This window comes from Salvelinus fontinalis, chromosome 29 (assembly GCF_029448725.1).
Source record: "Salvelinus fontinalis isolate EN_2023a chromosome 29, ASM2944872v1, whole genome shotgun sequence".
Classification (NCBI taxonomy): Eukaryota; Metazoa; Chordata; class Actinopteri; order Salmoniformes; family Salmonidae; genus Salvelinus; species Salvelinus fontinalis.
This window is the reverse complement of record NC_074693.1, coordinates 34302488-34328519: the sequence shown is the minus strand read 5'-3', so window position 1 is coordinate 34328519 and position 26032 is coordinate 34302488. Positions and strand designations below refer to the sequence as shown.

The 26032-nt window shown below is 43.2% G+C and overlaps 1 pseudogene; it reads right to left on the bottom strand.

Annotated features, from left to right (window-relative positions):
• Positions 1 to 9812: 9812 nt before the first annotated feature.
• Positions 9813 to 26006, bottom strand: LOC129827289 (zinc finger protein 775-like; annotated as a pseudogene).
• Positions 26007 to 26032: the final 26 nt, after the last annotated feature.

Below are 26032 nucleotides of genomic sequence, written 5' to 3'. Positions count from 1 at the left end.
AAGAATTTGTTCTTATTTAACTGACTTTCCTGGTTTAAAGACAAAGGGGGACAGGATTCTAGTTAATGATCCTTCATGTCTATTATAGATTCACTTTCTATGGCACCTCTTAGTCGAGTTGGTTGAAACTAATCTTTTCCCAGAAAAGATTAGTTTCAACCAACTCGACTAAGCAATTTTTTGAACTTCTGAACATGACAATCAGAAAGTATTCACACCCCTCAACTTTTTCCACATTTTGTTGTGTTACAAAGTGGGATTCAAATTGATTTAATAGACATTTTTTTGTCAACGATCTACACAAAATACTCAAAGTGGAATCTAATACATCTTGATTATATTTGTATTCACACCCCTGAGTAAATAATTTGCAGCAATTACAGCTGTGAATCTTCCTGGGTAAGTCTCTAAGAGCTTCCCACACCTGGATTGTACAATATTTGCTGATTATTCTTTTCAAAATTCTTGAAGCTCTGTCAATTTGGTTTTTGATCATTGCTGGACAACCATTTAAGTTTTGCCTAGATTTTTAAGCAGATTTAAGTCAAAACTGTATCTCGGCCATTCAGGAAAATTCACTGTCTTCGTGGTAAGCAACTCCAGTGTAGATTTCGCCTTGTGTTTTAGGTTATTGTCCTGCTGAAAGGTGAATTCATCTTCCAGTGTCTGGTAGAAAGCAGACTGAACCAGGTTTTCTCTAGGATTTTGCCTGTGCTTAGCTCCATTCCGTTTATTTTTTTTATCCTGAAAAGCTCACCAGTCCTTAACAACTACAAGCATACACATAACATGATGCAGCCACTACTATCTTTGAAAATCTGGAGAGTGGCACACAGTAATGTGTTTTATTGGATTTGTCCCAAATATAACACTTTCTATTCAGGACAAAAAGTGAATTGCTTTGCCACACTTTTGGCAATATTACTTTGGTGCCTTGTTGCAAACAGGATGCATGTTTTGGAATAATTTATTCTGTAGAGGTTTCCTTCTTTTCACTCTGTCAATTAGGTTAGTATTGTGGAGTAACTACAATGTTGTTGATCAATCCTCAGTTTGCCCCTATCACAGCCATTATACTCTATAACTACTTTCAAATCACCATCGGCCTGAGCAGTTACCTTCCTCTCTGACAACTGAGTTAGGAAGCACGCCTGTATCTTTGTAGTGACTGGGTGTATTGATACACCATCCAAAGTGTAAAATGAATAACTGCACCATGGGTCTAATGGCGCCAGAGGGGATGGCTGCTGCTTTATTGGCTCTTAACCAACCGTGCTATTTTGTTTATTTTTAGCATTGTTTGTAACTTATTTTGTACATCATGTTGCTGCTAACTTCTCTTATGACTGAAAATAGCTTCTGGACATCAGAACAGCGATTACTCACCTCGAATTGGACAAAGATTTTTTCTTTAATGAGTTGGACGGGAAGGATATACTCCAAACACCCGAACAGTCCTTCATCCCAGTCATTTTCTGGAGAGAGAAAGGGAGATTTCAAGGAAAGAGATCAGGGTGCCTTGTGAGGATCAGGTGACAAGTGGTTAATCTGCCTTTGCCATCCGTACTGTTAGCTAATCGCTGGAAAATAAATGGGACAAACTGAAAGGATGTATATCCTACCAACGGGACATTAAAAACTGTAATATCTTGTGTTTCACCGAGTTGTGGCTGAACGATGACATTACTAACATGCAGCTGGCGGGTTATACACTCTATCGGCAGGATAGAACAGCAGCCTCTGGTAAGACACGGGGCGTGGGCCTATGCATATTTGTAAACAACAGCTGTTGCACGATATCTAAGGCAGTCTTGAGGTTTTGCTTCGCTGAGGTAGAGTATCTCATGATAAGCTGTAGACCACACTATCTACCTAGAGAGTTTTCATCTGTATTTTTCGTAGCTGTCTACATACCACCACAGACCAATGCTGGGACTAAAACCACACCCAATGAGCTGTAATCTGCCATAAGAAAACAGGAAAACGCTCATCCAGAGACGGCACTCCTAGTGGACAGGGACTTTAATGCAGGGATATTTAAATCAGTTTTACCTAATTTCTATCAGCATGTTAAATGTTCACCCAAAGGGAAAAAAATTCTAGGCCACCTTTACTCCACACACAGAGATGCATACAAAGCTCTCCCTCGCCCTCCATTTGGCAAAGCTGACAATAGTTCTATCCTCCTGATTCCTGTTTACAAGCAAAAACGAAAGCAGGAAGCACCAGTGACTTGATCTATAAAAAAGTGGTCAGATGAAGCAGATGCTAAACTACAGGACTGTTTTGCTATCACAGACTGGAATATGTTCCGGGATTCTTCCGATGCCATCGAGGAGTACACCACATCAGTCACTGGCTTCATCAATAAGTGCATCAACAACGTCGTCCCCACAGTGACTGTACGCACATACCCTAACCAGAAGCCATAGATTACAGGAAACATTCATACTGAGCTAAATGGTAGAGCTGCCGCTTTCAAGGAGTGGGACTCTAACCCGGAAGCTTATAAGAAATCCCGCTATGCCCTCCGGCGAACCATCAAACAGGCAAAGCGTCAATACAGGACTAAGATTGAATCGTACTACACTGGCTCGGACGTTCGTCAGATGTGGCAGGGCTTGCAAACTATTACAGACTACAAAGGGAAGCACAGCCGAGAGCTGCCCAGTGACACGAGCCTACCAGACGAGCTAAAGAACTTCTATGCTCGCTTCGAGGCATGCATGAGAGGATCAGCTATTCCGGACGACTGTGTGATCACGCTCTCTGCAGCCGATGTGAGTAAGACCTTTAAACAGGTCAACATTCACAAGGCCGCAGGGCCAGACGGATTACCAGGTCTGTGAAACTTAGTGACAGGTGCTAGGAGAAGTGGCTAGGGTGAGAAATGGAACCGAGCCTGTGTCCCATACCAACACACTGACTGCCTACGCCACTCCTTTGGACCTTTGTGTAGTCTTGCTTTGTATGATTTTGTTTTGGATTTCTCATTTGCCTAGTTGACACACACTCCCTTTTCAAGACACTCCGCTGACCAACTGGCAAGTGTCTTCACTGACATTTTCAACCTCTCCCTGTCTGAGTCTGTAATACCAACATGTTTCAAGCAGATCACCATAGTCCCTCATCCCAAGAACACAAAGGTAACCTGCCTAAATGACTACCGTCCCGTAGCACTCACGGTCTGTAGCCATGAAATGCTTTAAAAGGTTAGTCATGGCTCACATCAACATCATTATCCCAGAAACCCTAGACCCACTCCCTAGACCCACTCCAAATTGCCAAGAAACTGAAGATTGTGTACAACGCTGTGTACTACTCCCTTCACAGAACAGCTGTACACGTACAATAGAGTGTCTAGTTTGAGAAACAGATGCCTCACAAGTCCTCAACTGGCAGCTTCCTTAAATAGTACCCGCAAAACACCGGTCTCAACGTCAACAGTGAAGAGGCGACTCCGGGATGCTGGCCTTCTAGGCAGTTGCAAAGAAAAAGCCATATCTCAGACTGGCCAATAAAAAGAAAAGATTAAGATGGGCAAAAGAACACAGACACTGGACAGAGGAACTCTAAACACTAAGCGTTTGACTCATTTTTAGGAGTAATAACCTAAAATAAAGTTCAGAGCTCAAGCGGAAAGGAAAATGGAGTCAAATCGAAAGTAAACTTATCAGAAAAAGTAAAGCATTTATTTAGAAATGCACATATTTTGACTTTTCTCAACTGTTTCATGGACTCTGCTTTAAACTGACTGATGGGTGAGTAGCATAATAAACGCTACGCCACAATTTCTGATGGAGTTGTGCAGCGGCTAGTGTGGGCGGACTGGAGCTCCAACATCACATAAAATTCTGTTTTTATCAAAAACAACTGATTTCAGCACCCAAGAATAGCCCATCCGAAGAATAGCACACAATCGCACAGAACAATGTTGTGTGTAATCGTGGGCTGCTAAAATCAGTCATTTTTGATATGTGATGTCGGAGCTCTAGTCCTCCCACACTAGTCACCACTCAACTCCATCTTAAATCGTGGAGTTGACTTTAATCGGCTAATGGGTGAGTTAACGTTATTGCTAAATCATACATGACCTACTTTTCCCACCAACGCTGCTAACAAAGACACTGGAAGCACAGCTGTCAGAGCTATCACAATCAGGCCTTGATAACATGCAAGAACTTAACTGAAAGATTGCATAGACACCAATTGGGAACATGTCACAGCCAAAATCCTGTCGAAGGACAGTGTGGCACAAGTTGTCCGAGTGATGAGAAGGACTGAGAGGCAGCAACTGGAGGAGAGACTCGCAAACCGAGAGACCAGCTGGGAGAATGAACCGGAAAGTCGCCTCAGCTCATGCACAGACCAGCTCAATGACCTAAACACTGCAGCTGTGTTACCACATACTGACCATGGTCCAGGTGATGCTGTGCATGGTACATTTGTCATTTAATTTCTCTGAAGTGTCATGTTTATTTTCTGCTTGTTTTTACAGAATACTGAATGATACAACATTACATGTTACTGAATTACTCGGCAAAGGAAGCTACTGTAATTGTATCTCACCACTGTAGGGCGAGGAGGTTGGGGACGTGGTCCAAGAGAACGAGCAGAGTGATGAGGAGGACGTGGAGGAAGAGGAGGACACTACAGCTTGATGAAGAGGTGACAGCTGTATCCCGTTTCATGGAATCTGTGCACAACTTGGAGTATGAACTCACTATGCTAACCGGCAATCATCTCCAGGGAGATGTGGAGCAGGGAGAGGTGTGGGCCACAGAGGAGGTGGAGGCCAGCCAGTGACCCTCTAGCCGTGGCACCCTGAAGCTGACTAATCTCAGGGAGGGCCTGAGTGAAGATCAGGAGGAACTGGGGAGGAGGATCTGTAGACCCAGGCAGAAGGGACAATCTTTTCCCATAACTGTTCACAGTACAACAAAATCTTTAGTAAGGCGTGGAACCTGCGCCACCATCTTAGTTAGAAGACAAAGTGTGAGGACAGAGGAGGAAGTTGAATGGTCGCTGGGTCATGGTTGCCCTCACTGTGGCTGAGGTGTCTGAAAACGGAAAGGTCTGGCATCCCACCTGCTGACTGACTGGGGTCAAAGCTTACACCTGTGACTTGTGACCAGCGCTTTACACGCCCTGAGTCTGTCAGCAAGCACTGCTGCCAACACAGCAGAGTCAAGCCCCACGGCTGCCCTCATTGCACCCAAAGGCTTCTACCTGGTAAGAGGCAACAATGCACCCCAACCCAAGCCTAAACTGTTCATGTGTACTGAGTGCGGTAAGGCTTTTTCCAGGCCGGTGCAGATGGCTGTCAACGAGAGCACTCACACCGGGGAGTGAGCTTTTGAGTGTTCTATCACTGCTCCAAGGTGTTCCGCTGCACCAATCACCTGGTCACCCACTCCGCGTCCCCCCCCCCCCCCCCCCCCCTGACCACAGGAAGAGCTTCAAGACAGACTATAAGGTCATACTGCACCGCTGAGTCCACAACATACCCATGTGGCCTCTGCACTTTGAGTTTCAAGCGGACGCATCACATCACCTGGCGTCCCACAAGCACATGCACACTGGAGATCAGCCGTATGAGTCGATAGCAACATGTTTTCACAAAGAAACATATTTCATTAAACTATGGACAGCCCTTCTCTCTGCTTGCTCGAGAAAGGAATGAAGGGAAGAGGGGATGAGATGGAAACACACGGTGGTGAGATATTCTTTAGCTAAAGGTAATGTGTCAGACTGTTAATTATGAAAATATATACAATTCCCTGTTACTAGGCTATTTAAAAGCAAATACAAATTGACTATAATAGCAGGCTAACTCGAAGCCGCTCTGCACAATCAATGAACCAACAGCATCGCCTAGGCCTATACATTCTCTCCCAGACTCACGGAGAGAAAGTTTGGAGCGTAGCATAAGGTAACCAGTCCATCCAGTATGCATAATAATACAGCCCACACTTAAAGGCGATTACTAGAATTTGTTTAATTTTGGAGTATATGCTAGACCAATTATGTACTAAGCACATCTTAAATCTATGTGGTTGTTGTTTACGTTTTTCTGCCGTGTGTAATATGCGGTAGGCTATTAGGCTACGTATTGTAGGCTATAATGACACAATCATTATTCTTATTCAGGTTTTTTGGGGGGTGCTTGGGCTCATGCACTGAGTATACAAAACATTAAGGACACTATTTTCATGACATAGACTGACCAGGTGAATCCAGGTGAAAGCTATGATCCCTTATTGATGTCACTTTTTAAATCCACTTAATCAGTGTAGATGGAGGGGAGAAGACAGGTTTTATGAAGGATTTTTAATCCTTGAGACAAGGCTCCTAATGTTTGGTATACTCATTGTTTATAGGCTTGTGCTTATCCTCTCTAGTGTTCTGCATGGTCATCATTCAGTGAAAATGCAGAGCGCCAAATTCAAATGAATTACTATAAAAATTAAACATTCATGAAATCACACATGCAATACACCAAATTAAAGCTACACTTGTTGTGAATCCAGCCAATGTGTCAGATTTCAAAAAGGCTTTACAACGAAGCACACCAAACGATTATGTTAGGTCAGTACTGTCATGACGTTGGGTTGGGGGTAGGTTTACGACAGTCATAAATACCTCTTTCCCCCTTTTTCTCTCTCCCCACTATAACTGATGTGACATAAGGAAACCCATGGGTTAACATAGAGATTCTGGGTAACATCAGAAGTTGGGGGAAATTAACTATATTCTGGTAATCCAACCAACTGTACATATGCGGTGGTATTTAAGGTATATTATGTCAGTTCGGTTGCCCTCTGACACATTCTCATCAATGATAGAATGACATAAACGATACTGTGAAAAGTCTAAACGTCAGAGGTATCGGATTCACATGGAATTGTTGTTTAATTCAAATGTTTGAATATGACATTATTTGTGAAGAGATTAAATGTAATTTTAGCTTCCAAATGAGAGATCTGTGCTTTCATAAGTTTCTCTGCTCACAGTGGTCCGCCCCTGTGAAGAGGAATGGGTTATAAACCTTTCAGACACACCCCTCTCCCTCCACTATAAAAGCCATTTTCCCAGAAAATAACTTCCTGTTCCGGGTACTCTAGGATGACGATCAAGGGTCAGAATGGTTCAGATTATCACTATAGATGAAGCCAACATCAGCATGGACTTTGATTGTGAATGGTATGAACTTTGAACTCGTATTCACTACAGAAGTGATATCTCCTAGCCTTGGAGTTAGCAACAGCTAAACGCCGGTTCGGAAGGACAGTCCAAGTATCCCGTCTAACACACACGTGTTCCCGTGACTACCAGAGACCATCTCCAAAGGACAGAGGACTCGGGTTGGCGATACGGCCTTCCATCTACCACCAACCTACTGAAGCGCAGCTCAGAGTAAATATGTATTGCATTTTCTTCTTCAAATGGCCGGTAATTTAGAATGCATAAGATACTATATTTACGAGAGCACAGCTTTTGCCCTGTTTCGAGTCTCCCGCTCTTTCACTAAGACTCAGCCCCTTTTCTTTGTGTAACAAGCTGCCATATCTACTCCGCCCGCTAGGGACGTTTTCTGTATGACGTAATTTGTGATCAAGTTATGATTTAATTGTATATGTGTGTTTCTGTGTGATTAGTTAGGTATTTAGTAAATAAATAATTAAACCCAATTTTGTATTGCTGATTCAACTTGTTAGCCAGGATTCTTGCAGATAATCAAGGACTTACAACTTTCAGATGAGACTGAATAAAATGACGATTAATGTGACGGCTATTTAGTAAAATATTACTAAATCTTTAAGAGTTTATTCGAAAGATAACAGCTCTATAAATATTATTTCGTGGTGTCCCTCTCTAGTTAATTCATATTTACATGATTAGTTCAATCAGGTAATATTCATTACGGAGAAATTATTTTATAGAATAGCATGTCATAGCAATTAATCTGGCATAGTCAAAGACACGACAGTACATAGCCACAGAAAAACACAGCCATTTTCCAGCCAAAGAGAGGAGTCACAAAAAGCATAAATAGAGAAAATGAATTACTAACCTTTGATGATCTTCATCAGATGACACTCATAGGACTTCATATTACACAATACATGTATGTTTTGTTCGATAAAGTTCATATTTATATCCAAAAATCTGTTTACATTGGCGCGTTACGTTCAGTAATGTTTTGCTTCCAAAACATCCGGTGATTTTGCAGAGAGCCACATCAATTTACAGAAATACTCATTATACATTTTTAGGAAAATACATGTGTTATGCATGGAACTTTAGATAAACTTCTCCTTAATGCAACCGCTGTGTCAGATTTCAAAAAAGCTTTACCGAAAAAGCACACCATGCAATAATCTGAGTACAGCGTTCAGAGCCCAATCAACCCAAAGAGATATCCGCCATGTTGGAGTCAACATAAGTCAGAAATAGCATCATAAATATTTACTTACCTTTGATGATCTTCATCAGAATGCACTCCCAGGAATCCCAGTTCCACAATAAATGTTTGATTTGTTCCATAAAGTCCATAATTTATGTCCAAACACCTCCTTTTGTTCGCGCGTTTAGTACACAATCCAAACTGACAATGCGCTGGCAGGTCCAGGCGAAAGTTCAGACGAAAAGTCATATTACAGTTCGTAGAAAAATGTCAAACTAAGTATAGAATCAATCTTTAGGATGTTTTTATCATAAATAATGTTGGCACTCTGCCGGCACTCTGCTTCAATAATGTTGGCACTCTGCCAGACCTCTGACTCAATCCCCTCTCATTCCCCCCTCCTTTATAGTAGAAGCATCAGACAAGGTTCTATAGACTGTTGACATCTAGTGGAAACCGTAGGAAGTGCAACATGACCCCATTTACACTGTATCTTGGATAGGCAAAGAGTTGAAAAACTACAAACCTCAGATTTCCCACTTCCTGGTTGGATTTCTTTCTCAGGTTTCTGCCTGCCATATGAGTTCTGTTATACTCACAGACATCATTCAAACAGTTTTAGAAACTTCAGAGTGTTTTCTATCCAAGTATACTAATAGTATGCATATATTAGCAACTGGGACTGAGTAGCAGGCCGTTTACTCTGGGCACGCTTTTCATCCAAATGTGAAAATGCTGCCCCCTATCCATAAGAAGTTAAGGGTGTTTTGAATTATTCATCACCTTAGAAAGCCTTGTCCATTTTGTTGTGTTTGTCTTTGAAACAACATCCATAAAAAACATGTTTTCCACTCAGTTTCAACCTGTTGTCCCCCGTCATTAGCAACCTGACAGTCGTTAGCGAGTTGGGTACTGAACACATCTCCAGAGTGCATAAAAGGAGACTACCGTGACTCAACGGTCACGTGGAATTTGACTGCGGTCATAACTCATGACAACCGGTGTAGCGGTAATATGATCACCGCAACAGCCCTACTCCAGACTATAGCTCCAAAACCAGTTGTAGTTGTACAGGCTAATTAATCCTTTAAATCATCCTGGCATCTGGGAAATTAAGCCAGCGTGGGGTTTAAGACGACAACCCCCGTGTAGATAACAACAGGATGAACCCAGAGTGGCTTATGATGCCCCTTAGTCTGCATGGGAGGAGTGGAACCAGCCATGACTAAGCATTCTTAGTGTCAGCTATATAAAGAACTCTGCATTTCTGTAAAGGTTAGGCTGCTCAGCCCAACAGTCAAGAGTGTTGGGTTAACTAGTCTCATTATTGCAATAATGAATCGATATTAAATAAAGATGATTGTTTGAAGATGGTTGTCCAGGTCTCTCTCAGTATGAATTTCAACTACATTTTTGGCAACGAGGAGGTGATCTGCAACTTCACCTGTTGACCGCTCCTGAAGATCTGGGTAAACTGTGAACAGGGGATCAGAAATTGGGATCTCAAGGAAAACCACACTCATTATTGAGCATCTCGACCTGCCTATGATCTGAGAGGTAGCGGTCACGGGTGGATGCCAGATCTCGGACAGAGTACTGAGAGAGGGAGGCTTGGACAATCTATCAATAACTGATACAAAAAAATACAAATAAATAAGTACGCTCAGAGTGAGTTCTTCCTTATTAAGAGGGCCACAGCTGAGGTAACTAGCAGGACTGAGTTGAGTTAATAAGAGTGTTCTTAAGTGAGGTATCCTTTGGGCATGATTGTTAATTAGCCTGTTGCGGGTAACCAAAATTCCAGCCCTTAGTACTGAATTGATCACAGTAGGACTGGTAACCTGCGGGGGCACAAGTCCTGGAGAAGTTCTATTAGATGAGGGACCTGCGCCTGTAATTATAGTGTTATATTAGTAATGTTTTTTTGTGTTTTAACAGACATGCCCTGGGTTACTATTGTTAGGTGTTATTGTGAGTGTTTTCATATTCCTGGCACTTAGAAAATACAAGATAAGATGTGATTTTTGTGACCGTGTTACATAGTTAAATAGGAGACATGGGTACTCTGTAGGGAGTTTTGTACATTTGGATAGACATAAGAGAATTTATACCATAGTAATTGCAGTAGGCGATATCCCAGTGTGGATACAGCCCCCCGTTGTGGGACCACTAATTGGGCAATATTTTGATAAGGGTATGGGTTTCCCTGTTCATATAGACAGGGTTTGAAATCGAAAAACAGGCTAACCGCCTCTGTCTCATTGTAACGGCTGTCGTCGGAAGAAGGTGAAGACCAAAACACAGCGTGGTAAGTGTTCGTCATGTTTAATAGAAAGTGAACACTAAAAAGCAAAAACAACAAAGTGACAACCGAAACAGCTCCGTCAGGTGCAACACACACTAAACAGAAATGAATCACCCACAACACAAAATGGGAAAACAGGCTACCTAAGTATGGCTCCCAATCAGAGACAACGATAGACAGCTGCCTCTGATTGGGAACCACACCAGGCCAAACACATAGAAAACCAACAACATAGAAAAAAGAACATAGACTGCCCACCCTAGTCACACCCTGGCCTAACCAAAATAGAGAATAAAAAACCTCTCTATAGCCAGGGCGTGACACTCATTTCCCTGTGTGTCTTGTGAATGTGATATGAGAGTTGTGTGAGTGTGTGAAATAAGTGTTCATCTGAAGTTTGGATAATAAGATATAGAAATGTGTATAATAGGCTGATTTCAATTTGAATAATACGTTTCCATATATAGAGCTGCTTTGTAGGGATGGAGAGTCGTTGGAAACGCACATGGAGTGGTTAATTAATTGGAGTACCTAATAGTTCCTACATTATACATGGATTCTGTGAAGATATGAAAAAAAAATAGAAATTGGTATGTTTATAATAGTTTATTAGAAATTTGATAGTGATAATAATATGTAACAGGTGTACAAAGTATTCTGGTAGGTTCAGAGTGGACTCTTTATGGATCATTTGTTAGAGATAAGGTTACAGCATTATCTGACTGTCTAAACGGATTTATCCCGGACGGGTAATACATTTAGAGAAAACTGCCCATATGGCCTGAAAGTGTATTTTTTTGCAGTAAGAGATGAATTGCTATATTTATTGAATAAATCCTTTTTTCCATGAAGTTAGAGCGAATTAAGGAGGAATTTCGACGTAACTTAGGGTTTTTCATCAAGATAATAATCATTACAGAGCAGATGTGATGTAATGAAGGAATTGCGTTATGTCGCAAGAGAAATGATCATCCGTTTTTATTGACCTAACCAGATCTGTTTCCAAATCAACGCATGTCTATTCAACTAGTGGAAGGAACACTTTTACGATCTGGTAATTGTGTTGTTATTATTTGCCAGATGTTAAGACCACAAACCATTATCTATGTTACTGACTGAAATCTGAGTTTCTGATTGTCATTTCCAACTATTGCCATGTTTTTCTCAGATAGATATAGCAGCCAGTGTTTGTTTTAAGATGTAAACTGAACTTTTTAATAGCTTGCTTAGTTCAAATCGAAAGGCTAATTTATTTAACATAAATAGCGAGGCGTTTTCGAGGTAGTACGTTTTTGTGTGGCCTAAAATGGTGTGCTGGAATAATCTACTGAGAATGGAGTCGTATTTGAATCACTGAACTGAATATATGCTTGACAAAGAATTTCAGTTGTTTTGTTACCTGTAGCCTGATCAGAAGAGACATTTTTGGCTATGATCATAATTGATAACTAAACATGGGTATTATTTGTTGCATGATAAACCTAGGCTACAACAGCAATGGATCGAAGTTGTGGGCAGTAGGGGGCTGTAGTACTGTTCCCACCGGAATGTGTTTTTTCCTTAAGAATTGGCTAGTGTATTTTATACATTTGGCGCATTACATTACATCTTATGATAATAGACGTTTAATAAGTGTGAAGCAGAAAGGGAATATCCAGCAGAGGTCTAAGGCACTGCATCTCAGTGCAAGAGGCGTCACTACAGTCCCTGGTTCGAATCCAAGCTGTATCACATGATTGGGAGTCCGATAGGGCGGCGCACAATTGGCCCAGCGTCGTCCGGTGTAGGCCGTCATTGTAAATAAGAATTTGTTCTTAACTGACTTAAAGGTCAAATGTAAACAACAACAAACAAAAAACATTTTAAATTAAGAGTAATATTGTTAGGGTAGAAGACTACAATGAAAACAGCGCCTTCTAGTAAGAAGAGAATAATCATGTTTGATTTATTTTATTTTCTAAACCTTACGATGGGTGACAGTAAATAAGACATTAATAAGGAGGGTTGATGTAAACTTAATAAGTGTTGAAAGTATGAGAATGGTAATATGTTTTTTTTTTTTTTTTTGATAGCACTCTAATGATGGAATATTTTAGTAATTTGAAAAGCTTAAGTTTCAATACAGGGTTAAATGATGAGTAGAGGGATTGAGTTTTGAGATTGTAAAATAGATTAGCTGCGGTTGAAGGCAGGCAGTGGGACATTTGAAGTAGAGATATGAGAAACTTTCTTTGACAGTTTCTGATTATTGTTTCTCGGTTTTGTAGTTTAGGTAACACCAGTAAATTGGAGCAGGAAGGTAATTTAAAACAATCATCTGTTTCCATTACGTGACACAGTGTCAAGTAATGGAAGTGAATGTTTTAATATTGAATATTGAGGTCCTAGATATGTTACAACGAGGTTTATATGTTCACTAAATTAATGCAACAGGTTAAATTGATAAGATTAGAGGCGAAAGAAACGCACACCTATTTAGGCGAGGTTCTGGCTAGCGGAATATAACCCGTAAAGGAGAGCCGCACACTCTAGGAGCTCAGATGCAATAATTGAAATAACCTAATATCCAACGTTTCAACAGACAAGCTGTCTTCATCAGGGTATAATGACGAACACTGTGGGGTGACTAATTTATATGGTGTCAAAGGACACACACAGGTGTCTGTAATCATGGCCGGGTGTGGCCTGATATCATTGGTTAATTCTCAGATATAAAAAATAACATACCAAAAACATGAATGGATAGCATATGATCATAGATACAATTTGGCTACATAGGCCAACAAACATTTACAATAGCAAAATCACAATAATCACAAGAATGGCTTCAGATCAAAGTCTACGTTGAGACCGAAGGGAGCAAGGGTCTTTAAATTAAAGATCCAGGCAGCCTCCCGTTTTAACAATAAATTGTCGAGGAGGGTGACAAGGGAGGGTGACAAGACCGAGGACAAAGTCTACTTCTGGAGAAACTCTGACAAAAGAGGTCCTGCTCCTCCTCTCCATGACAGACGCAGGAGGGAAGCCGCTTACCTCGATCCACCCCAGTCTGACCAATGCTCTACAACCAGCTCCTCATCCGCTTCCAGTCGCAGTTTTTTATCCAACGAGGGAGTGAGCGGACGGAAGGGCCGAGACGGCCGCGGGCAAGCGCACCAACGAGATGCCGCACCCGACGGTTGTAAAGGACACCAGCAGTATGATCTCTATTACTGAATCTCTTGATCCTCTCCCTTATAATACTTTGTTAGTTACTTTTGATGTTGAGTCATTATACAAAAATCTTCCACACGAGGGCGGTATTGAAGCTATGAAAGTTTTCTTCAGCAACGTGACCCTAATGAACTACCTTCTAGTGCATGCATTATAACATTGGCTGAAATAAACTCAGGAAAAAAAGAAATGTCCTCTCACTGTCAACTGCATTTATTTTCAGCAAACTTAACATGTGTAAATATTTGTATGAACATAACAAGATTCAACAACTGAGACATAAACTGAACAAGTTCCACAGATATGTGACTAACAAAAATTGAATAATGTGTCCCTGAACAAAGGGGGGTCAAAATCAAAAGTAACAGTCAGTATCTGGTGTGGCCACCAGCTGCATTAAGTACTGCAGTGCATCTCCTCCTTATGGACTGCACCAGATGTGTCAGTTCTTGCTGTGAGATGTTACCCCACTCTTCCACCAAGGCACCTGCAAGTTCCCAGACATTTCTGGGGGGAATGGCCTTAGCCCTCACCCTCCGATCCAACAGGTCCCGGATGTGCTCAATGGGATTGAGATCCGGGCTCTTCACTGGCCATGGCAGAACACTGACATTCCTGTCTTGCAGGAAATCACACAGAGAACGAGCAGTATGGCTGATGGCATTGCCATTCTGGAGGGTCATGTCAGGATGAACCTGCAGGAAGGGTACCACACGAGGGAGGAGGATGTCTTCCCTGTAATGCACAGCGGTGAGATTGCCTGCAATGACAACAAGCTCAGTCCGATGATGCTGTGACACACCACCCCAGACCATCACGGACCCTCCACCTCCAAATTGATCCCGCTCCAGAGTACAGGCAGGCCTCGGTGTAATGCTCATTCCTTCGACGATAAACGTGAATCCGACCATCACCCCTGGTGAGACAAAACCGTGACTCGTCAGTGAAGAGCACTTTTTGCCAGTCCTGTCTGGTCCAGCAGCAATGGGTTTGTGCCCATAGGCGACGTTGTTGCCAGTGATGTCTGGTGAGGACCTGCCTTACAACAGGCCTACAAGCCCTCAGTCCAGCCTTTTTCAGCCTATTGTGGACAGTCTGAGCACTGATAGAGGGATTGTGCGTTCCTGGCGTAACTCGGGCAGTTGTTGTTGCCATCCTGTACCTGTCCCGCAGGTGTGATGTTCGGATGTACCGATCCTGTACAGGTGTTGTTACTCGTGTTCTACCACTGCGAGGATGATCAGCTGTCTGTCCTGTCTCCCTGTAGCGCTGTCTTAGGCGTCTCACAGCACGGACATTGCAATTTATTGCCCTGGCCACATCTACAGTCCTCATGCCTCCTTGCAGCATGCCTAAGGCATGTTCACGCAGATGAGCAGGGACCCTGGGCATCTTTCATTTAGTGTTTTTCAGAGTCCCTAAAGTTTTCATAACTGTGACCTTAATTGCCTACCGCCTGTAAGCTGTTAGTGTCTTAACGACCGTTCCATAGGTGCATGTTCATTAATTGTTTATGGTTCATTGAACAAGCATGGGAAACAGTGTTTAAACCCTTTACAATGAAGATCTGTGAAGTTATTTGGATTTTTACGAATTATCTTTGAAAGACAGGGTCCTGAAAAAGGGCCGTTTCGTTTTTTGTTGAGTTTATGTGCGTGACGTCAGTGTGTTGTGTACTGGAAAAGGAACTATTGTATCCTTAGAAGGGGCACTACTTCATGTTTCTAAATAATTTTTTTATTCAGACGAAGGGTACTGCTATGGGATCCCCCATGGTTCCTAAATATGCTCATTTGTATGTGGGTTACATGGAGAAACAGTCCATTTTCAATCCTCTCAACAATGTTTTCTTACCTAACATTATTATTCGGAAACAGTATTTTGATGATATTTTTGTTCTATGGAGGAGTAATGAAAAACAGCTCCAGGCGTTCCATGCTTTTCCTGTTCTGAATATCTGAGATTTACTATGCAATTTGACACACGTCAAATCAGTTTCCTTGATCTTCTCATCTTGTGTGAAGATAATGTTCTATACACTGATCTTTACAGGAAACCTACTGATCGTAACAGTTTGTTGAGGGCTGATAGTTGTCCCCCACTTCCCTTGAAAAACAGTTTGCCTTACAGTCAATTCTGTTCTGATGTGTTTGAGTAGGATTCTTTCTTCCAGGACTGATGGAAGTCCACTACAGTATGTGTGTTAAGGGAAACCTTAAATAGGGCCTGGCAAATGTAGTTTGTTTTTACCGTACATTATGAAGATTTGTTAGTGTTTTTAATGCTATGTCTGATTTATTATGAGTGGTCTTTTTAATGAGCTTTTATTGGGTTTTTCACAAGTTTGAGGATATGTATTTTAAAGGACATGGACTTTTCTGACGTTTTTCTTTTCTGAGTTTTAATTGAACACGTGAATTATTTTGATAAGAAATGTACTGAAGAAGCTTACTGTAACCTTTGGATATGGAATGTATGAAATGTTTCACTGTTTTTAAATACTTAGTCAAATAGAGAAAGAAACTGTCACACCCTGATCTGTTTCACCTGTCTTTGTGCTCGTCTCCACCCCCCTCCAGGTGTTGCCCATCTTCCCCATTATCCCCTGTGTATTTATACCTGTGTTTTCTGTCTGTGCCAGTTCGTCTTGTTTGCCAAGTCAACCAGCGTTTTTCTCTCAGCTCCTGTTTTCCCCAGTCTCTCTTTTTCTTGTCCTCCTGGTTTTGACCCTTGCCTGTCCTGACTCTGAGCCCGTCTGCCTGACCACTCTGCCTGCCCCTGACCTCAAGCCTGCTTGCCGCTCTGTACCGTTTTGGACTCTGCCCTGGCTATGAATGCTTGCCTGTCCTCGACCTACCTTTTGCCTATCCCTTGGATTATAATAAATACCAGAGCTCAAACCATCTGCCTCCTGTGTCTGCATTTGGGTCTTGCCTTAAGTCGTGATAGAAACACTTATTTCAAAGGTTTGAATGACCTTGTCCTGACGTTCTGATGTGGTTTGATCGCCCTCACTAGAAAGCTGTGTGGTAATTGGATGTTGATTTAAAGGTGATATTTAATACTGATTTTAAGGTAATTTGTAATACTCATAATTACAGAGAAGTTTCTAATTAATAGTCATATGTGTGATTTGGACCACGAGAAGGATTGACCTGTCTCTAGTCTATTTTTACTAAGGAAGTTATTTTTTTAATGGCGTTATTAAGGGTAGTAATTCTAATTTGATTCACAGTGTTTTTTACACATTACTCAGGTGGTGAGTCGTGTCAAAATGGGGGAATTACCAGTCCTCTGAGGCTTTTGGATTGACGTTTACACACCTTGAGTGATATGTAGAAGTGTATTGAATGGTGTATTGTTGGTTGTTTGGTTTCTATACAAATCTCACCAGATTGGGTCTGCTGGATTGTTGGGATTTCTCCCGATGGGTTAGAGGTCTAACTTCCTGACCCTGTTACTCTGCGATGAGGTTGACAGTATGATAAGGGAGTATAAACCAAGTTGGGAAATTGTTTCAACGGAATGTGTTATTCTCTTTGACATTTGTTTTAGAGATTTGCATTGAGAATATTGGTAGTAGTAATAATTTGTCATACAGTAAATCATTTGTTTGGATTTCTTGAATTGCTTGTCTGGATTTCCTGAATCAGAAATGAACTGAACTATACTGTTGTTCTGATCTGTCCTTTTTCGAGATTATGGCTGTAACTGCGTTCCTCTCTCTCTTCATAAGAAGAGGTGGAGTAGTGATCGAGCCAAGGCGCAGCGGGTTGTGAATACATGATGATTTATTAAATAAACAAAACAGACAAAGACGAAAACGAACTATACTTGATATAACTAACAAAATAACAAAACGATGTAGACAGACCTGAACAAACGAACTTACAAATACGCGAAGCACGCTGACACAGGAACAGACTACATAAACGCACGAACAAACCGAAACAATCCCGTATGGTGTAACATTGACACAGACACAGGAGACAATCACCCACAAACAAACAGTGAGAACACCCTACCTAAATATGACTCTTAATTAGAGGAGAACGCAAAACACCTGCCTCTAATTAAGAGCCATACCAGGCAACCAAAACCAACATAGAAACAGATAACATAGACTGCCCACCCAAAACACATGCCCTGACCTAAACACATACAAAAACAACATAAAACAGGTCAGGACCGTTACAGAACCCCCCCCTCAAGGTGCAAACGCCGGGCGCACCAGCACAAAGTCCAGGGGAGGGTCTGGGTGGGCAGTTGACCACGGTGGTGGCTCCGGCTCTGGACGCTGTCCCCACACCACCATAGTCACCCAGCGCTTCTGTCTACCCCTTCCAATGACCACCCTAAAACTCACATCCCCTAAATAAACGGCCAGCACCAGTTGAAGGGGCAGCACCGGGACCAGGGGCAGCACCGGGACAAGGGGCAGCACCGGGACAAGGGGCAGCACCGGGACAAGGGGCAGCACCGGGACAAGGGGCAGCACCGGGATAAGGGGCAGCACCGGGACAACGGGCAGCACCGGGACAAGGGGCAGCACCGGGACAAGGGGCAGCACCCGGCTGATATACTCTGGCAGATCCTGGCTGAGGGACTCTGGCAGGTCTATGCAGGCTGACGGCTCTCGACGCTCATGGCAGGCTGACGGCTCTCGACGCTCATGGCAGGCTGACGGCTCTCGACGCTCATGGCAGGCTGACGGCTCTCGACGCTCATGGCTGGCTGACGGCTCTCGACGCTCATGGCGGGCTGACGGCTCTCGACGCTCATGGCGGGCTGACGGCTCTCGACGCTCATGGCGGGCTGACGGCTCTCGACGCTCATGGCGGGCTGACGGCTCTCGACGCTCATGGCTCTCTGACGGCTCTGGCAGATCCTGTCTGGTTGGCGGCTCTGGCAGATCCTGTCTGGTTGGCGGCTCTGGCAGATCCTGTCTGGCGGACGGCTCTAGCGGCTCCTGTCTGGCGGACGGCTCTAGCGGCTCCTGTCTGGCGGACGGCTCTGTAGGCTCATGGCAGACGGGCGGCTTTGCAGGCTCATGGCAGACGGGCGGCTTTGCAGGCTCATGGCAGACGGATGGCTCAGACGGCGCTGGGGAGACGGATGGCTCAGATGGCGCTGGGGAGACGGATGGCTCAGATGGCGCTGGGGAGACGGATGGCTCAGATGGCGCTGGGGAGACGGATGGCTCTGGCCGGATACGGCGCACTGTAGACCTGGTGCGTGGTGCCGGAACTGGAGGCACCGTGCTAAGGATAAGCACCTTCCTACTAGTGCGGGGAGCAGGGACAGGGCACACTGTACTCTTAAAGCCTACTCTATCCCTGATGCGAGGTACCGGCACTGGTGACACCGGGCTGAGGACAAGCACATCAGGATTAGTAGGGGGAGAAGATACAGTGTGTTCAGGGCTCTGGAGACGCACAGGAGGCTTAGTGCGTGGTGCCGGAACTGGAGGCACCGAACTGGATACACGCACTACAGAGAGAGTGCGTGGAGGAGGAACTGGGCTCAGGAGACGCACTGATAGCCTAGTGCGTAGTGTAGGCACTGTAGGTACTAGGCTGGGGTGGGGAGGTGGTGCCGGAAATACCGGACCGTGGAGGCGTACTGGCACTCTTGAGCATTGAGCCTGCCCAACCTTACCTGGTTGAATACTCCCGGTTGCCCGACCAGTGCGGGGAGGTGGAATAACCCGCACCGGGCTATGTAGGCGAACCGGGGAAACCATGCGTAAGGCAGGTGCCATGTATGCCGGCCCGAGGAGACGCACTGGAGACCAGACGCGTTGAGCCGGCCTCATGACACCTGGCTCAATACCCAATCTAGCCCTACCAGTGCGGGGAGGTGGAATAACCCGCACTGGGCTATGCACTCGTACAGGAGACACCGTGCGCTCTACTGCGTAACACGGCGCCTGCCCGTACTCCCGCTCTCCACGGTAAGCCTGGGAAGTGGGCGCAGGTCTCCTACCTGCCCTTGGCCCACTACCTCTTAGCCCCCCCCCAAGAAATTTTTGGGAGTTACTTACGGGCCTTTTGGGCTTCCGTGCCAGACGCGTTCCCTCATAGCTCCGGTTCCTCTCTCCGGTAGCCTCTGCTCTCCTCAGTGCCTCCAGCTGTTCCCATGGGAGGCGATCCCTACCAGCCAGGATCTCCTCCCATGTGTAGCAACCCTTTCCGTCCAATATATCGTCCCATGTCCATTGCTCCTTCTTTTCCTGTCCCTTACTCCAATTACTCCGCTGCTTGGCTCTGGAATGGTGGGTGATTCTGTAACGGCGTTCCTCTCTCTCTTCATAAGAAGAGGTGGAGTAGTGATCGAGCCAAGGCGCAGCGGGTTGTGAATACATGATGATTTATTAAATAAACAAAACAGACAAAGACGAAAACGAACTATACTTGATATAACTAACAAAATAACAAAACGATGTAGACAGACCTGAACAAACGAACTTACAAATACGCGAAGCACGCTGACACAGGAACAGACTACATAAACGCACGAACAAACCGAAACAATCCCGTATGGTGTAACATTGACACAGACACAGGAGACAATCACCCACAAACAAACAGTGAGAACACCCTACCTAAATATGACTCTTAATTAGAGGAGAACGCAAAACACCTGCCTCTAATTAAGAGCCATACCAGGCAACCAAAACCAACATAGAAACAGATAACATAGACTGCCCACCCAAAACACATGCCCTGACCTAAACACATACAAAAACAACATAAAACAGGTCAGGAACGTTACAATGGCGAAGATGGTAGAGTATCTAGATGCACGGAAGGGACAATTTGACCAAACAGTGTGGACCTGAAAATCCCCTCTAAAACGGACAAGACATAATAGGAGTTTGTGGTGGGGCTCTAGTGAGACATTAGTCTGTTTGTGAAAATCTGATTATTCCTTAGACATTGAAATTGGAACATATGGTAGCAACATTACAAGATTATGCAATAGAGTGGGCTTCTTAGAACTCTCTTTCTTTCTGAGTGAACTGAGAGGAGTCTTTTGAAGCTTGGGCTGGCAACTGATTAAATTATGGCTAGGGAATAAAACCAACAGCCACATTCCATTCTATGATTAGTGGTGCATGTGAGACATATGTCTCCGGCCTGACTGAGCCTGCATTCATAGATATGATGTGATGTGTTTGTCTTCAGATAAAGAGAGCCCGGGGGAGTAGGACATAATCCTTATTGTGTATAATTATCCTTGCATCTGGGAAACGGCACCGGATGCAGATTATGACAGGATAAACCCAAAGTGGCTTGTGGTGCCCCCAATCTGCATGGGAGGGGTTGAACCAGCCATGACTAAGCATTCTTAGTGTCAGCTATATAAGAAACAGCATTGTCTGTAAAGGTTAGACTCTTGGTCCAACACTCAAGAGTGTTTTCGGTCGACCAGCCTAATTATTGCAATAATGAATCAATATTGAATAAAGATGATTGTTTGAAGAAATGACAAAGTCTCTTTCACTTGATTAGAATATTCCACCACAGACATTATCATGGGCCATTCACTTTGAACTGTGAAACTAACTGAAGAAGAAAATGAAGACATAGCAGAAGATTACGTCCAGGGAACCCCCCCGGTGGGTTTGTCAACTGTGCCGTAATTGATTTAGACTTGTCTAAAATAGTTTATTTTGTGGTATCAGGTTGATTGAGGAGGTCTACACACTGCTAAATGTATGGTAATTTAGGCTAAGAATGCATTGAGATACTGATCTGTAATTATAATTGTGATGATAAAGTTAATACTACAATTATAGGATGAATATATTGTATGTTAATATAAATGTACATTCTGCCAGTGTTGATGTGTATTAAGTTGAGTGTTTTAACTTTGAGTGATAGAACCAATGTGAATCATTGAGCAATGTCATTCTAAATTGAGTTTTAATTATGATTTGGAAACTGAATGATTTTTAAAACTGAGTAATTAATTTGAGTAAGTTTTTAGTATGTTAATAACTATACGAGTGGAGCAATTAATGTATTATGGGTTGACTGTTTTGATTTATGCTGATTGTGACATGTGTAAAGAAGTTGTATGCCAAAGAGATTGATACTATTCTCAGCATGCCTTGGTGAATGGAGAGGGTGAACTCTGATCCTGAGACTGAAAATTATTCTAATCTATTTTATTATATCCATTAGCAAATTACATTTTGATGATAATGATAAAACTCAGGAACTATTGCAGGTTTGTGCTAATGGCACATAGCCATAGACGTTGCCTTATAGATAATGGGATTAGGATGCTTGTCCTGTTTTATGTTCATTAGGCACTAAACTGAAGACATTTTACTTAAACCGGGAGTCACTACCTGGATTTGTCCAACAAGATATGCTCATTTTTGTTTCTACCATGCTGACCAATGGCAGTATGCTCAGTATCAACATGATGATTTGTTTCTACTGATGAAAAATATACTCTGACTTAGATTGCTGAGAAATTCTTAGCGATAACGTAATGTTTTAAGGAATACCTAGAATAGGATAAAGTAATCCTTCTAACCCCCCCCCCCCCCCCCCCCCTTAAAAGATTTAGATGCACTATTGTAAAGTGGCTGTTCCACTGGATATCATAAGGTGAATGCACCAATTTGTAAGTCGCTCTGGATAAGAGCGTCTGCTAAATGACTTAAATGTAAATGTAATGTCTTTTTAAACCTTGTAATGGAGCAATGTGATAAAACAATTACTTATTTACCTGATTTATTTGATAATAATGATTAGCAATTAATATTTAACTAATAGTAAGACATTTCTGTTCTACTAATGCTGTGTCTTTATGGTCTCCACTCCCTGCAGCTAATCTGGGTTTATGGGTCACTAGAGATGGCTTGAGCTGACAAATTAATTGAAGACTGAACTCCATAGACAATATGTGGTGAGTGCAACCGAGATAGAGATAGCCTGGAAGAGTTTAGAACAATCCTTCATTGTCTCTAAATCATCCTGGCATCTGGGAAACTAAGCCAGGGTGGGGTTAAGACAACAACCCCCTTGCCCCTTGGTCTGCATGGGAGGGGTGGAACCAGCCATGACTAAGCATTCTTAGTGTCAGCTATATAAAGAACTCTGCATTTCTGTAAAGATTAGGCTGCTCGGCCCAACAGTCAAGAGTGTTGGGTTAACTAGTCTCATTACTGCAATAATGAATCGATATTAAATAAAGATGATGGTTTGAACATGGTTGTCCAGGTCTCTCTGAATTTCCATGACACTAGACAGCCGACAATGTGCATGTATAGCAAACGCTGTGCATGTCGCCTCAAGGGTAAGCTACCCTTAAAAGTAGCGTTATGCGTTATAACGTGACTTGCATTGAATCCAGGCCTTAAGATGAATGGAACACAACCACACAGTATTTTGACCCATGATTGTTTACTTTAACAGTGAAGTACAGATCCCCACATTCATAAAGCATTTCTCTCTGTCTCAACTCAGAAAGGCACTCACGGCGAAAACTCTCTCTTCGGGAGGACAAACATTAACATACATTCAGTCCTTCACGTCCAGTTGTCATCAAATAAAGTCTTGAGAAAATAAAATGCCTGAAAATATATTTTTCAAAAGCATGAAAAACTATTGATACGGGGTACTGTATAATAAAATATAGGCTGGATATAATCTCTTCATCTATCATATTGATTTTTTAAACACATTTTCTCTGTTCACATGCACTGTTTTTCATGATCAATGTCATTATGTTCTCTCGATTCATGAAACTTCCCACCCCTCAATCCTCCCACCCCCTTATGCTGCAAGAAATACCTTGCCATAAGGAATCACCGAACTCTACCAGCGAGCTCTCTAGTCACCGGCCGGCAGATAAGTTGCTGAATGTCTCCTCCCCCCATTAGAAATTACTGATCTTCAATAGTTTGATCGCTAGAGGTAGTTCCTGGTGAAACTTGGCCGTAATTGTAGGCCCCTAGAATTACTGGGCCAGAGCAGGCTCCAGATCTGATGTGGCAGTCCAGACCTCCTTTTCTATGTAGGTCTTCCCACAGTCCTCACATTGGGACTTGGGCATACTGCCATGGATGTGGGCCCTGTACCTGCTGAGATTCCCCCTCTCTGAGATCCCAGTGCAGCATTCTAACCAGAGGTAGTGGATCAGCATTGTGTTCAAGCATGTTCCCCCTGTCGTTGAAGCGTCTGTCGCAGCAGGGGCAGGGGAACGGCTTCTCCTTGCTATGAGTGCGAATGTGCCTTTCCCGGTCGTGCTGGGATTGAAGGCCTTCCCGCACTCCTGGCAGGCACAGTCTTTGGGTTTCTTTTTGGGTTCCAGAGACAAGGAGTAGGACACCACCACCACCTCTTCCTCTTTAACCTCGACATTATGTTTTTTTTCCCTGTGCCGCACCCTCGAAGAGCAAGGATGTCGGCGTCTGGGTCGTCCTGGAGGGTCTGGGGTTTGGCAGGCACCCAGGTGTGGTCCTCTTCCCTCTCCTTGTCACCTGACTCAGAGTCTGAGCCCAGCATGGCAGAACGGGAGCGGCTGGCGGACTCAAAGCCCTGTCGAGGCTGGGACTCACCCAGGGCCTCGTCGTCCTCAATGGGGGCTAGCCAGTCCTCAATGCCCTGGTTCTCCCATACCTCTGATTCTGTCTCAAACTCCTCCCTACTCACAGGTTTGGAACCTGGAGCCTGCAGCCTGTGAGGGCTGAGAAGAAGCCTGAGGCTTAGTGAGAGAAGAATACTTTGGACGTGGCACTCCTCCAGACTTCTTCAGCTCTGCTTTCTCCTCCTCTCTTTGGATGTATGGGCATTATCACTTTTATACAACGGGTTACAAATATTTTCAAATAATGATTGACATTATTTTTATTAATTTATTCATACTATTTCATCCTTCCACAAGACATAGTCCCGACACAAATCTAGGGTTGCTACCCAAACCGGCTGGTTGTTCATTCTATCGGTTCAGTTGCCAGAGACACGACCAGTCGTTCAGTCTTTTTGATCTGTATCTATCGACGCGACACAGTCGTTCGTTCTACATGTTCTATTGCAATACTGGCAGGCAGCGTTCTTATCCGTTGCTTGCTAGTTAGCCAACTACGGCTAACTTACAGTCACGTCAAACAGTGCACTCAGAATAACAACAGTAGCTGCATTTGCGTTTGTTTAAGCTGTTTTCTAGTGACATTTATTTGGATACATCCATAACAATGAGCTAATGAGGCGCGATTTCGCCTGGCATAGAACATGTGCTCACTCATCAAGACACTGTTGTTCAAAGGAGCTAGCCAACAACACAGCTAATCACTTCAAACTGAAGCTGGAAAGACTGCAAACTAGCTGCACTTAGTTTCATTTTACCTTTTTTTCAATTAATATTTCTTTGTATATACTGTATCCATAAATATTATGCCAGGTGATTCATGATTTCGACTGGCTGAGAAACGCTGCCTGCCTGTCTGTCTTGTCCTAATTCCCAACACGTTCTTTACTATGGGACAGCTGGAGATCGAATTTGAATATTGAAACAACTTCTCAAGCGTCAGAGAGACAGACAGCAAGGTTTATACAAATCTCCACTGTTGGAAACTAAATGTTAGTCTAAAAGAAATGTGAGATAATGTCTTGATGATTTTTATAGTGGAGATCAAGTTTATAAATTGCCTGGCTGGGCTGATGAGACAGTAGATTGCGCAGTCAGATGGAACAGAGTTTTAAACCGCATTCCAGACGGTGTCTATTCCACAAGTTTCCACCGGGCTAAATCTATGACATTAAAATGCCTATACTGTTTCGTTGGTGGACAGTTGATTTATTAGCACCACCTAATGCACAGGAGTGGAGAGGAGTGAGGAGTTGGAAATGACCTGCAGTGCTCAGCTCTGACTTCATCTCAAAACGTCTCATTTATATATATTTTTCATTTTTTGTTGTTGTTGTTGCATATTCTCTTATCGATATGTGTATTTTGATGACCTTTGACCTCAACATTGATGAATCTGTACTGATATGATTTTCATGTTATGACCTGTTAGCACTTTTATTCATACGATGTCATCTTGGTCATGAGAGTCATCGGTCACAATACAAAAGACAACGTTT